General features: G+C 31.8%; 1 protein-coding gene across 1 annotated transcript in view; it reads right to left on the reverse strand.

Moving 5' to 3' along the window:
* Positions 1-5,587, reverse strand: part of LOC107451071 (uncharacterized) — a gene marked incomplete in the record, with an annotated part of 50,143 nt that extends 44,556 nt beyond the window's left edge. The window contains 2 exon segments of the mRNA XM_071181387.1: positions 2,094-2,193; positions 5,448-5,587.
* Between the last annotated feature and the right edge of the window lie 8,982 nt (positions 5,588-14,569).

Consider the following 14,569-nt stretch of genomic DNA (forward strand, 5'->3'; position numbering starts at 1 on the left):
TTTTAAGTACTTTCTTGAAATCTGACTCATCGTGCTTCCTATGCAAATCCGCGGAGATGACTTAGAAGCTTGAATCTTGTCAGTTAGCCTGATGACTAAGGTCTCTAGGTATGATATGAAACAACAAGGGCGTGATTTCGAATCTCAGGTCTGTAATGTAGTAGAGAATTACTATTAGATAATTTTTTTTTCTTTTTATTAAGAAATTTTCTTCTTTTCCTTTACAGTATGGTAAAATATTCCCATTTATAATTTTTTCCTGTATACATGAAGACCGTCGTTTTCATTATACATTAAGTTTTAATTTTCAAACTTTGCACCATTTATTATTATAATATACCTAAACACAGCTCCCAATAAAATTATAGATAAATTTATTGGGTGACATCGAATTGTTATGCCTGTACTCCCTTTACAATGGAAGAGTCCCGCAGTGAACTGATCGTTAAGACACGGTTCTAGTTTACAAACTCGTAAAAAAAAACCCACAACAACAAAGCACAGATACGAAGAGCTCGTTTGGTACCAGTCTCGCCCGTATTTTATATTCCTTAATATCGATAACGATTGGCAATTATTGTCAATCAAAGTCGAATTGAGTGTATGATGAAGAGGATCCATGCTACTCGCGTTTTTGGGGCCTTCCTGTGCCGAGCGTCATCACCTGCCAAAAGTTCTGCAGTGTGGAGGAAGCGGGTTCGAATCCCGCCCTACCATGGATGTGTCTTCGTTCTGTCCTTATTTAAATTGTACTATCTGTCTTTCTACTTGGTAAAGGTTCCGCAGTGGACTGATCGTTGAGACATGGTTCCTAGCAGATCACCGAAGTCAAGCATCACTGGCTACGGTCAGTGAGCGGGTGGGTGACCACTTGGATCAGTCTGCGTAGTGACCGAGGGTGTGCGGTATGGGTCCTCGTTAAACTGTGCTACCGTAAAGTGCTCGACTTCGCGCGCAGGTCGTCGGGCTACCGAAGCGGGGGTGCCATCCCCTCCGCAGAGGATCAAAATTGTGATGGCATGTCTTCGGATCATCCTCCGGGATGTTTCCCAGACCGTCGCCAATAGCCCATTGTGCAGCTCTAGTGCGACGTAAATGAACAACAACAACAGTGGAAGAATATAATTCATGTTCGAAATACACATAACCCCCTATATCTGAGAATGATGGCGAGGACTTATCATCGGTACATATTTATTTTAGATTTTGGATTATTGTTCTCAATATTTACATAATAATATACATATGCTAAATCTCCAGATTTTATTTCTGCAGCCCCATTCCTCCCTTCCCTCTCATCTACACTCCATCAGCATCATCTCCATAATCATCTCATTTCTCAGAGAAGAGTCCTTCTCTTCGAACTCTTTCCTCTCTCATTCACTTCCAAAGTCAAAATTCTTGATGGTCCCATCAAAATATTTTGATGGTTTATGTTTGTTTCAGTGCGATTCATGATGGTCCAACATCATTTGATGGCCACCATTATCCAACGTTATCCATTAGGGTTTTTGACATGCCATCATTCCATGATTGATACTACTACTTTAATGCTATAAAGGTTAACCATCAAGAGAAGTTTGATTCACATGGACCATCAATCCATGGTGATCCGTGATGGTTCCAACTATACACTTCCGTGATGGCTTATTTGGAATTCTTCTTGGTTCTCAGGAATATACTATAAACAAATTGGTTTTTTATGCTTGTTCGTCATAAATCAGTCCGAATTCCTACAGTGGAATTCCTACAGTAATGTTGGTAACCATCAAAAACATAACAGTTCATGATGAAATTATTGATGGGTACCATCAAGATTATGTTGGTCCCTCAATGGAAATTATGGGGGAACAACACTTCTCGTGTCCCTCAACCTGTGACCCTCAGGTCAGGGGTCATTTAGTTACCTGGGAGTGGAATCAGAGTCCTGACAGTAATAATTTTGTAAAAATAGCACATTCAATTTTGAAAATTCAAATTTGTCGAAAATAAGCACCATTGCTATTTCTCTTTACCAGAATTTTTCATTCTCTTACGAGAATTTCACCAGAATAGTAAAATATCAATATATATATAACAGATTATTTACTTACACGGATATCGACAATTGCGCACTTCCTGGTGACTTCCTTATTCGAACATTAATAAACACATTCATTTCACAGCATTTCCGTTCATCAATTCACAGAATCCCTAAAAAAATGATCATGTTAATTATTTCCAATAACTTGTGAAGCAATACTCAATCGCAAGCAGTTATTAATGAAAGTAAAACATATGCTTAACATCACTATTAAAACGGTCACTATGTTTAGTATCAATAAGAAAACATCGTAATGTTACGCAAAAAAGAACATAGTTATTTCTTGACCATTGAATATTTCATTTTTTCCACTATTTTGTGAATAAAAATATTTACTATCCAAGACTGAGCTCTCGATTTGCGGAGATGATTTTGGTCAAAACAGTTAAAGCTTAAAGACTACAAATGGTTCAAAAACAATACAGTGAAACATATCACTATATTAACTCTAAACATACCAACACTTAATCTATATCTATAGCCGGTCAAGTGACCATAGCCGGTCAAGTGACCATAGCCGGTCAAGTGACCGGACTTGATGTTTCTTGATTGAATGTATGAAATATGGATGTTAGGAAGGAAATAAACTAAAAGAACTTTATTATAATTAAACAAAGTTGTATATTGCCAATTTTTATGTATTACAAACACAAAGTGTAAGAACTTTTAATTCATGACTCAACGCATTTTTTACATGTACAGGGTGTTTCTATCATACATTTTCCGCAAACATATTTCTTCTAATTATTATTATTTTTCTTCTAAGAGTTTGTGCTGTCTTGATTGTTTCGGCATTTTTCTAGGTAAAAAATAACAGTTAGTTAGAAATGAAGTAAAGTTATCCAAATAAAATATAAGCTACTTACCAAAACATTTAGATTTTGCCACCTTTTCTGACACAAAAATACCAATCTAGAATTTTAAGTGCTTTCCTGAAATTTGAATTCGCAGATATTCTGATTGAATCAACCACGCAACAGTCTTTGCAGAAATGTGCAACTAATTGAATGCAATTATGTTGAACACGCATTGCATCGTAATTTCTGATCCAATAACCTCATAAAGCAATAAATTGTTCTCCCGGTCAAATGACCGGTTGTGGCAGAAATAGGTATACGATAAATATTATTCGAAACAAATAAAATACAAAGAAACTAATAGAATATTAACTGTTTATAATTATTAGAAAAATTCAAATGTGCAAAAAAGATAAGATGATAAGCCCTTTTTCGATGCAAAAATTCTTAAATGGTCATATGATCGGTTATGGCATGTTTAGTGTTAAGCATCAGTAAGAAATCACAATGAAAACGTAACTATTTCTTGACCTTCGAAAATCTCATGTTTTATCTACTAATTTATAGTTAAAAGTATTTATTGTCCGGAGATGATTTTGCTTAAACCACAGTTAGGGCACAAATACTTAAAAAAAATCGAAACAACTCTGAAGGTATCATATTATTCTAAGCATCAATATTAAAACTCCGCTATGAAAACCAAAACATCACACTGTGTTATGTTTACTCAAAATGTTTCTTTTTACCCCAAGTCAAAATTTTTGATGGTTTTCCATTGATGGACGAACATAATCGTGATGGTAACCATCAAGATTATCATTCCAGCATGAACCATCATATTTTTTGATGGTAACCACGATAAGTAACCATCACCTCAATGCAGGAATTCCGACTGATTTAAGAAAATCGACACTATGTATAAAAATATTTTTCTTATGTTGCATGACAGAATAAGTATAAAAGATATTATATTACTCTAACTCAGAAATTTATACACGATAATTAACGCATATTGTGTTCATAGGTTTAGCTTTTTTATTTAAATAAATTAATGCAACTTTTGTCAAATACGTCTCTTAAAAATTGTCTAACTATTACAAACTTTAACACTAGATTGCCCAGATACTCATTTTGACTGCTTTTTAATTTCTATTAGAAAAACCATGATGTACATAATGACACAATTTCTTAGAATTTTGTTACTTTTTGTACAACATATAATTTTTTTAATGCTAATATTTACTAATAACTTGTTATATAATTGTAAATAATGTAAAAAATATTAAAAATTAATTTTGAACAAATTTCTTAAAAATTAATTTGAAACAAATTTCTTTACATATTAGTTATTCTTTCACAATCCAATCACTTTGACGACTTCAGGGCAATCTAGGTATATACTAAGTTTCTTTCTAGTGTTAAGTACATAGATAAAAGAAGAAGAAAATTTAGTCAATTAAGTAACAGGTTTTCACAACGAAAAAATACGCAATCTTTTTATTCTTTTCAAAGCAAAAAGTGACGATTACAATGTTTTGGATTGTTTTTGAAAAGAGGATAACAAAGGCAGTAATTTCTTTCAAAGACCTGTTTATTTTATAGTAAATCAAAGGTAATTTAAACTATTATTTTGAATAAATCATTTCTTACAAATCACATTTCAGCAGTTTTTTTTTCGCAGATTGTGTGTTTATTGATAGATATACTTATTTAAATGATTAGATATACTTATTCAATTATTACAAATTCTATAGAATTATCCTACAATTAAGAAAGAATTTATGAAGTTATTGTTTTAAATAATTTATGGCTCACAAATCACTCGTCGGTAGTCCTAACTTATTTTTTCTTTTGCAAATGAACAACAGTGAATGTATTGATCGACGTACTCAGTTAAATGTTCTTGCAATATGATTCTTTTGGTAATAAAAAATTATCTAACGAATTATCTTCAGAGTAAATTAAGCTATTATTTAGAATAATTTGTGGCTCATAAATCACATTTTAGTAATCTTATCTCTTTTTTTTTCTTTTTGAAAAATGAATAGTGTGGGTTTGATAGATAAACTCAGTTAAAAATAGTTTTACAATAATGATCAGCTGTTAATTTATAGAGTCATATAAATAAATGATAAATTATTTAAATAATGAAATAAGTGACATTTTAATTCGTATAATGCAGGCATGTATATGCTTTTTTACTTCATTTTAACATATAGTAACTAATTCATGTGAGATAACCACATATCAACAGTATGTAATATATGTAATATGCTGCATTTATGTAATACATAAAATAAAAAAAAACAACATTACTGTTTATACTATTATTATTTTATTTTAGAGGTTGATAAATTTTGAAATAGATAGAGGATCTTTTTTTTTCTCCCTATTTAAAGGGCTAAATTAATGGTTTTCGGAACGCAATTTAAAATAATACTTATTTTTATCACAATTTAAAAATCATTAATTTAGGATGCTAATCATTGCTGACCGATTTAAATCAAATTTATCTCGAGAGGAAAAATGTATTGTTTATTTCATTGTAAGAGAAAGGAGAACCTTACCTTATCAGACACGTGAAAGCAAAGTGAGTATATTAAAGTGCGGCCGTTGCTATGGCTCTGTTGTCGTGCAGGCTAAAATTTATCAACAAGCGTTGCTAAGGTCTCGATGAAAGCTAATCGTGGTAGAAAAACACGGATTCAAAGTTTAAACTTCTTTCACCCTATTGTTTCTTAGAAATGGGAAAACGCCTTCCTTTTTTCCCGTAAATTCTTTCTTTTTTTTTCTTTCAACTAGTAAATCGAACCTAACATACTCCAGTGTATGCTTAATATATATAAGTACAGGGCTGGTGGGATGGAAGGTGACGGGAGGTCGCTTCGACCTCCCAAACATTTTCATTATTTGGCAAATTTTTCCTGACTATGCAGCATTTTTACGATAGTTCATTTTCTCTCTCTTTGTTAAATTCCTACATAAGTTCACACACTATATATATTTATATATTTCAATCAATTTCAATTATTATTTTCAATCGTTAATAAAATACTTCTCATTCATCCACTTTAAAACTTGTAGTTAGTGGATAGCATTTGATGTTAATAAAGTTTTTTTTTTCTTCTTTCAAATATTAATTCATTCATTAAATTTAGTTAACTGATTTTAGTTTTATATGGGAGGAAAAAATTGTAATTATTTAATAAAAAGTAAGTAAAAATTTTTTTCTTTACTGACCTAAGAAGGAATCGACTTTAATTTTTTTTTCATATATATTACTTGTTTTATGAAAATGTTCAGATATCCATAAATATTTAAGCTAGATTTACGATGTTTTATGCAGGGTTTGCAAATAACAATCAAAGTAATCGATGCAAATTGCAAGCTTATTGCTTGATTTTTTGGCACAGGGTGTTCAAAAATGCTTGTTATTAGTACAAACAAATAAATTTAGTCAATATTACACCTTTTTTTAAAAAAATTTTCTTAAATAGGGATGATAAAAATGTGCAAAAATATAATTTCATGTATTTGTTCCACAATTCTTATATTTTCTTCAATAATACCCTCCTCTCCACTAGAAAGTCTATTTTTCAATCATCTGTCATGGAAAACCTATGTCCGACTGCAAACGAGCCCGTTAATTTAATGAGAAACGTGTAGTTTATTTTTTTAATAATAACAAAATACAAGCGACTGGCAAAATGATGGAAACACTTCTAAACTAGTATACTTTTTTCATATTTCTCAAAAAATACTTGAAGGAATTATTTTATAACTTCAGAATGGTTTAGATCATGTAATTTCTCATACATATCAATGAAGCTTAAAATTTTTACAGGTTTGAGGAACCGATCATAAATTACAAACGGAAAATAATGTTGTTGAACAACCTAAGCCGAAAAAATGTAGCAATAAATTTGCAACTAGTATCAATTATTTTGATTTTTATATGCAATAATTGCTCAAATTTTCATTTACTTAGCTGAAATAATTACGGAAAAAAAGACATTTTTATTAAAAAAAAAAAAACTAATTTTTCAGTCTTGCGTTTTTTGCTATAAGTTTGAAAATAGTCAGTAAAATTAAACAAGATTTTTAGAGCAATTTAAAATTAATGACAAAAGTTTTGCTTTAAAAGTTTAAAAAAAATTTTTTTTTAGAAAACTGTGTATTATACGCTGGTGTAAGGAATTAAGAGAATTTGCAGACTTGGTTATTCTCTAGAACTACTTTAGTCCTGTAGTTCTAGAGATAATCGACACAGTCTGCAAATTCTCTTAATTCCTTACACCAGTGTATAAGTGATTAAGGTAGTTCTTTTAAACTGCGCAAACGCGGAAAAAATTAGTATTTTTTTCATAAGTTTGTAATGCATCGTATTTGACAATTAATGAAAAAAGTTTTATTCAAACAGCTTAAAAATTTAAATCATTTTTTAAAGTATTTTTTGTACCTTTTAATAGAAAGCTTAAATTGATAACGAGTTTTCAACAAGTAATATTTTATATCACACGACAAAATTTAAAAATAAGTGATAATGCATTACAGTAAACGTTCATGTACCAAATTAGGATTGTATAAGGAATGAAAACATGCGAAAAAAAGATACTTTTATACGAAATTATCCTCTACAATGCCGGTGTCATTTTTAATAAATCTTGTTTAATTTTAGGGTAAAGAACATTTTTTACCATTTAGGTTTTGAAACCGTTTAAAACTGGTATGGTTAAAAAACCATGGATACAAAACTACAGTGCACTCCCGATTATCCGGGTTAATCACCGGGACAGGTCGCACGGACAATCGAAAAACACGGATAATCCGAAAACTCCTTTTATTCAATATCAGTACAAAAAATATAAAAATTACTGACATTTGCATGCATAACATCAAACTAGGAATTTTCCTTATTAAAAAATGTGTAATGCGTCTTCGCCATATATCGATACACAAATTTTACGAACCGCAGTAATGTCACTGTAATCAAATCCTCCCATATAATCTAATAAAGTTTCCACAGAGCAGCAGAATGAGAAATTGTATTTCATTCATTTACTACATCTTCTGCATCAGTTACTATCATCACTATTTGATTTAACAACATAACGATGTCTTCATCAGTCAAATACTGGAAGCCAGGCTCACATGCATCACTTTGAAACCAATCTTCTAAATTTTCTTCATCAAGAATTTAGAAACCTTAGATTTTTTTTGGCTTGTTCGAGAATACTGTTATATTTTTCTTGAATATCTGAAGAGGATTGTTCATCAAGCGGTATGATCTTTCTTCAAGATCGTGATAACGTAGACGATCTTACCTTTGACCATGCTGCTGATATTCCATATACTGCAATCCAATAACAAATATTGCTTCCAAAAATTTGGTAGTGTTACAATTTCATGAATCAAATTTTTTTAATCTTGAAAATGTTTCTCTTTATATTTTTTGTGTGACTTCGGAATGAGCACGGATAATCCGCAAACCGGATAATCCGCGCACGGATAATCGAGAGTGTACTGTATATGGTTTTTGTAGCGATTTACAGCTAAGCATGGCTTCAAAACCAAAAAATCATTAACCGGACTTTCTAGATAGTTTCAGAAGTTTTATGATTCAACCATCAATGCGTGAATGACTGTATCGTAGTCCATGGTCACACATTGGGGAATGCAGGACTATTAAAATTCTTCACATGCTGAAAGGAATAGAGGGAATAGTGTGGTGTTAACGCCGGAACACTGTCGGTTATCAAATTGACAGATTAGTCCTCTCTGCTATAATATGTACCGATTTGCAAGGAACTAAGTGGCTTCATTAGGTGAGCCTAGTTGGTGTGATCAAATTCTGGTTGTTCAACCGTAATTGTTGAAAACAGTTAATAAACAGTTTTTTTTTTCACAGTTAGCAGTTTGAATACCACTTTATTTATGGTTATTTGGCTGATTTGTTTGAATATGGTAGAATATCAATTAAATGAATTATTGTTTAACCATTTTTTATAGGCATTTTTAACAATGTAGTTCAAAATATAATTTGTTTAAAACCACTTATCCATTTGAGATTTTTTTTAAAAAAGAACGAAAACTACTTAGAAAATTGCTTGAAACTAATTAAATTTTAAAGGTATTCAAATCGGAATTTTATTTTCATTAGTTGCTAAATACCATTCACTATAAAATCAAGCACACACAAGAAAATATTAAATTTTCCTGCTCATGAGCAGTATCTCCGCAAGGGGTGAATAAAAAAAGAAAAGAATCAATAAATCAGTACTGAGAAACACAAGGCAATCGTGCTCAAAACTGAAAGCCATCATATATCGACACAATTAAAGAGCTTGATGAAAAAACCCAGGTGAACGACATTTTTAGTGGAATTAATCAATTAGAGAAAATAACATAAAGTGGTCGCGTCAATATGGGTATGTTTAATGTAACAGATCCGTTTTTATTTTCATTTTTATCTTAACGTAACAAATCCATTTTAGTTTTCAGTATGCTTGCATGATTTTTATTTCAAATTAGGCAGTGGTAAATAAAATAATTAGTCCCGCCTTTTAATAAATTGAAAAGAAATAATTAGGCTACAAACTTTTTTTCTCTTTCTGAAAATGTCACTTACCTGGTTCTTCCACTAAGTGTTTCAATTGATATAGCTAAAATCAGTTTAATTTTACCATAATTTAATATTATACGTTGTAATCTTTGGTGGTTTTACGTTATTGAAGTAAGCAAAGCTCATGGTTTGTAATTCATACCATTGCAATAAAGAGAAAAAGTATTTAGCATTACTTGACATGATGCTATTGTTCGTGGCCGATTCAGGAGAGTTAAAATTTACCTGTATTAAGTGATTTTCTCAAGTATATATCCCTTTAAAGGGGACGTAAAACTTTTAATTCCAAAGCATCGATATTAAAACTGCTTAGTATTGGTGCAGTTTTAATAATCACCAAATATATCAGTATAATATTTTATAGCTATATTAGAATATTTGGTACTTATTACATAACATTTCAACAGTTGAGTTTTTACTTATTTGTCAGTGTCAGCTAACTAAAGCCGTATTTAAAAAAAAAGAATATTAGAACTTCGTAAGGATTTTGGAGCATGACCATTTCGCTATCTGACCTTTAATTTACTGTTAAAATATTTATAAGTAGTGGTGGAAAAAGAATCATTTATTCCAATTCACTAAAACATTAATACACTATCTTAGCTACCACTGAAAAAAATATTTTCTGAAACTACAGAAAACACGTTGTCGAATTCTTATCAAAACAAATTCGCCAATTACCATAATGTTACCGCCCGTGATACACATGAATTAAGCGTTATTTATGAATAGCAATTTTTTACGGTTTTTTTAAACGAATTTTCTGTGAATCTTTCCACCATGAGTGTGACATTTTAGCACACAGTATATTGTTTTTTAATTAATGCACATTATAAATATTAATTGAGATTTAGTGTAAATAATAATCTGTAGATTTTTTGAAATTTTTTTTATTTCAATTAAATACACATTACCAGAATTAATTAAGCATTCCTGGCGTTAATGATAGTATACCGATTTCTTATGGTTCTTCTAGACAAATAAATAAATACCTTTACTTTTGCCTTCTCGTGCGCAGCTAATTTCTTTTATTTCAATATGCATATATTATCTTAATTAATTAAACTTTATTTTATTTTACAAGCGTCGTTGACCAGCCAACCCAATTTTTTGGGTTTGCTACTACTAATGTTCAAATATTAAACCTTGTCATTTTGAACCCAATCCAGAAGACAAGGGAACTCCTGGATCAAATATTGGGAGAAACTTGTCTTCGTGGAGGACTTTTTATGGAACTGACCCACATTTGTGTTACATGGAGAGGAAGACTGCGGGAACCTCCCACGGTTAATCCGACGGCAAAGGGACGCTAACCCCTGATTCGTCTACCACAGAGGATATTTCACGTCAGCATTGTGGTCGGTGCAAGCCGGAATTTGTATCGCTGGGATTCGAACCCGGTTCACCCCCATTGGAAAACAAACGCTCTATCCACTGAGTCACCGCTGTTCAATTAAACATCATTGGCGTAATGGGATGCATGCAAGTGACGTAGTGTGTGTATCTCGATTCTGATTGGATGAGGAAGTCCGTATTTCTTATTTCACAAACACAGACAATCATTTTTTCAAATCCAGGTTCGTTCCGTTATGATTAACAAAATGTTTTTGGATAGAACTAATTATGGTATATTTTTTTAAGAAACATTTGTTTGTTTTTATGAAAAATATTGACTTGTTTTGAGGAAAACAAGAAACAATTACGGGGATTTAAATAAGAGCAGTCTACTAGTGCTCTTAAAAACTGCTTGAAATATTTTATTTTAATAAATATTCAAATGATTTAAAAATAAGATTTGTGACTCAATGAAATTTATGATGAAACGAAAAAAAAGCACCCATTCCCATAAATACATTTTGATAAATGGCACATTTGAGACAAAAATAGAAGGGATTCAGACCTGTGTGTTCCTATATAAGTAAAAGCCACGATAGATATTAGAAGTTTCTTTTTTTATCGCCTGAAAACAAAGAGATGATGCCAAGATAGACATTTGTATATCATTAGAGGTTCAACCTTAAAGCCCTGAATCCTGCCATCTATTTTGTCACAGAGAATAAACAGGATTACCACAATTGGCGACTTCTCTTTTTGAAGTGCAACTCTTCACAACTTTTTTGCCACTTCAGTTGGGAGGGGATTTCTCAAAGATTTCCACAATTCGTTTAATTTTGTCAGCCTCAATCTTTAGGCATCATAAATCAAATTAATAATTCTAATAGATTTGTTTCGAATTTTTTGAATAGAGAGGAAAAAAAAATGAATTGAGGTACAGTTTTATAATAAACACATTAGCTAATCAATAGCGTTGTTTTAGACGGAGGGGGGGGTACAAGGAATCAAATTAATAATTCAAATTAATAACCAATTTAATAATCAAATTAATAATCTTGATAGATTTCTTCGAGTTTCTTAAAAAGCGATGAAAAAAATGGAGGTATAGTTTTTGAATAAGCTTATTTGTTAATCCATAGCTTTATTATAGACTAATTAGTTTTAACTAAGTGAGATGAAGATATTAAAAAATAAGAGAAATATTGTTGAAACATGAAAATTTATTCTAACATCTATTACAGTGACATAATTTAAGATTTTGACTATATTTAAAGTAAAGTAACAATTGGATTGATGAAACTAATTTGAAAATTAAAACAAAATTCCAATAAAATTTTTCCATTAGACGAAGTCTTTTTGTTAAATATTCGACTTTCTTAAAATTAGATTTCTCAGCAACTAGTCGATTGATTTCGCTCGAAATTTGAATTTGACCGTGTAAATTTTTTTTTTTTTTTTTTTTTTTGAGTAATGTAAAAAATTGTTCCAACTTCACAATAAATTTTTTTTTGTCTATTATTAAGTTAAATAAAGTAAAAAATAACAAATACTTGCAAAGAGTTATTTCTTATGGAATTATTTTTGGATAAATGGTTAAAAGAATTTTTTAATTGTATGCAAAACAATTTTTCGAGATATGGCGAACTGCGCAAAAAGTCGAATTAACAGCAAGGGGTCTAAGCTTTGGATTGCTTTCTTGACCAAAGTATGGGGACCGTATTTTCCGGATTGCGTCCACCCCTTATTTCTTTGGAGGGGCAAAAATCTAAAATCTGTCTAAAAAAATGGCATGTTTATTCAGTGATAGTACGTTTTTGTGTCTAATTTCGTAACTTCTTGTCTGCACTAATTAATTTGCGTATTTGAAGTTACCACGTCCACCTAACACCATTATGTAGGAATCCTAAAATGGGAAAAATCAAGAAATTATTTAAAATGGTCCGTTTTTTCTTTGTACATAATACAGTAAAAGAAGGACAATCTAAAATGTTTGTTCTGAAGGCTATATCTATGACTTCCCACAAATATTAAAAAAAAAGACTTTTCACTGTAAGTATTTTGGGGGTAATGGTGCGGGATAGCCAGATTGGCAGGGCGTTGGACTCACATTCATGAGAACAGGAGTTCGAATCCTGGCAGGCCGAAAACTCCCCGTGTAGTAAATGGCGACTACTGCACGTTAAATCTGTTGGGTCACAAACTCCTTCATGTTCCCATAAGAAATTATACCTCTGGGAATACTGAATTGGAGATTGATCGTTCTCTGGTTCAGGTCAAAACCACTATGTCTGTAGATGAATAAATGGGTCCGCCCTATAGACGAATGTGACGTATGGGTGCGGCGGAAGTCGAATTCTTGTCCATACAGGGAGCCACTGGAAAAAAAGAATTCTTTGCCTTAATGACTCACGACAACAACAACAATAGTGACAATGAATAAATTGCTTATTTACTGTATTCATCCATTTCAATAGTTTCATAGGTTTTGTTTTTTTGCTTTTTTTTTTGATAAATATTGTTTATTGGCATTACTACTGTATAAACTATCGAGTTTATGACTTCTCGTAATGTGCGTAAGCGTTGATATAACGCGTTACGCCCATCACGAGAAGTCCGATATTATGATTTAAAGCTAATCGACATAATCCCAATATTAAAAATACAAAAACTGTATGTTTATAACCAGTAAAAAATTATCAACTTTCGCTATTGCGACTAAATTATTACCTTTCGCTATTACGACTAAATTTTTTTTTAGACAAATGAATTTTTCTGCTGTTCAAGGGAGTAATATTATACGAAAAAGGTATAAATGGAAGATTTTTTTTTACTTATGATTTAGTTGTTGTTGTAGTTCATTTACATCGCGCTAGAGCTGCACAATGGGCTATTGATGGCGGTCTGGAAAACATCCCTGAGGATGATCCGATGACATGCCATCACAATTTTGATTCTCTGCAGAGGGGATGGCACCCCCGCTTCGGTAGCCCGACGCGAAGTCGAGCACTCTACGGTAGAGAAGTTTAACGAGGACCCATACCGCACACCCTCGGTCCCTACTCAGACTGATCGAAGTGGTCACCCACCCGCACACTGACCGTAGCCAGTGATGCTTGACTTCAGTGATCTGCTGAGAACCGTGTCTTAACGATCAGTCCTCTGCGGGACTACTTATGATTTAAAGTATGAATACATAAAAGCGAAAAATGAACATTGTTTCCTTCTTACAATTTTAACATTTTATTTTTATATAGCAATGTGGATGTGACCACAGGCTAAGTTATTTACTGCCTAACGAAGAAAACTTTTGCATCTATTTTTAGAAAACTTGCCTTGCACTTCAGAATGAGCCTTTTGTTGACCATCCCATCGTGCATGCCTGCATGTATATATATATATATATATCTNGACTTTTCTGTAAAAATAGTATATATATATATATATATATATATAATATTTCCATAACATTATAATATGTGTATTTGCTTACAACGTCAAATGCCTTTATAACTGACTGTGTTTAGATAAATCTCATAATAACGTGGTGTAGCAGGCATCATCATCATTTAACTACAATCCTTCGTTTAGATGAAGGGGAATGAAGAAATAAATCGACTTTAGTGGCCTATTAGAAGTGTTTCAGGGCAACCCCTCTCTCTGCTGATCCCTTTTTGGAACATCAAGAACACATTTCAAAAGAGAGAGGGGGGGGGAGAGAAAAGAAAGATGTGA

This window comes from Parasteatoda tepidariorum, chromosome 1, assembly GCF_043381705.1.
Source record: "Parasteatoda tepidariorum isolate YZ-2023 chromosome 1, CAS_Ptep_4.0, whole genome shotgun sequence".
Classification (NCBI taxonomy): Eukaryota; Metazoa; Arthropoda; class Arachnida; order Araneae; family Theridiidae; genus Parasteatoda; species Parasteatoda tepidariorum.